Below are 1,487 nucleotides of genomic sequence, written 5' to 3'. Positions count from 1 at the left end.
AATTGATTTTGCATTGCAGCTGCATTACATGGCAGCAGACGACCGACGCGAGTGCCTTTGCTAAGAACACGACATTGCCTGCAGCGCCTCTCCTGGGCTCGTGACCACATCGGTAGATTCTAGACAAATGGAAAACCGTGGTCTGATCAGACGAGTCCCATTTCCAGCTGGTAAGCGCTGATAGTAGTGTTCGAGTGTGTCGCAGACCCCACGACGCCATGGATCCCAATTTGTCAACACGTCACTGTACGATCTGGAGGTAGCCTCGTAATCGTGTGAGCATGGAATGGGCCGGATCCTCTGGTCCAAGAAGCGATCATTGATTGGAAATGGTTATGTTCGCCTATTTGGAGACTGTCTGCAGCCATTCATGGACTTCATATTCCCAAACAACAATGTGCCATGTCACCGAGCCAGAACTGTTCGTGAGTGGTTAGAAGAACATTATAACATTACAACTCGAGTGAATAATTTGACTAAACAGATCGCCCAGCATGAGACCGTCAGACATTTATGCGACATAATCGCCAACACTTTCGGTATTATGGACGACTGTAGAGACAGCTTGCCTCAACATATCTGCAGGGAACTTCTGACGAGTTGAGTCCATTCCTCGTCAAGTTTGTCAAGTTCCTGCACTAACCGGGCAAAAAGAGGTCGGACAGGATATTAGGAGGTTACCCGTGCTTTTTGTCACCTCAGTGTGTCTCAAAAACAAAACAAAATGTTCATAATTTTTTAGTTACTTTCGTTTCTCTGAAGACGTAATAAAACTGGTATCTGGTACAAATTACCGGCACGCTGACAGGTGCAGCCAGTTTATCAGATTGTCTTCACTCAGGCTGCCACGTAATCGTGACTTACTTTAGTTTCATTACCGAAAAAAATCTTCCACGTTCATAAGCTGATGCAAACATAGGTATCACTTTTACATCCCAGTTGGAGACGTGGAAGACTTTAGTAGAAGACTTTAGTAGAACTCCTGGTTAGTATAAACGTAATAGAATTTGTCTTTTAGTCGGGAATTTCACTGCTGATGGATATTTTCCACCTGAAAATGAACAGGAACACTTTCAACTGATATGGTAACTGGTATTGTAAACGTCGGAAATAGAGATGCGACTTCGACGGTATTCTGGAAACTGTTCCTGTATTTCTTCCAACACCGAAATAAATTGATTCAAATGGACATTACCGTAGCACCAGAGAGCTCAGGGAAACGGGTGTTGTTCTTTTTCAGAAATTGTCGCTTCTACAACGCGATTTTCGTTTTAAATGCGTCCACCTTTTCCAATAAATCAGATACTAATTGGTTTACACCTTGTAAAGTCTTATTGAGGGAGTTCACGCGTGCAAACAGGTCTACTAAAAATTAGAGGTCTGCGGTCGATTCCGGCTCTTGTAAGGTTGGTTCCTGCTTTTCGTTTTCCTTCATAAATGGAACAGTTGAAGGACTCAGTTCGAAAAATCGTTTCAGCCATTCTCCT

The sequence above is a fragment of the Schistocerca gregaria genome, chromosome 6, assembly GCF_023897955.1.
Source record: "Schistocerca gregaria isolate iqSchGreg1 chromosome 6, iqSchGreg1.2, whole genome shotgun sequence".
Taxonomy (NCBI): Eukaryota; Metazoa; Arthropoda; class Insecta; order Orthoptera; family Acrididae; genus Schistocerca; species Schistocerca gregaria.
This window is presented reverse-complemented; position numbering follows the sequence as displayed.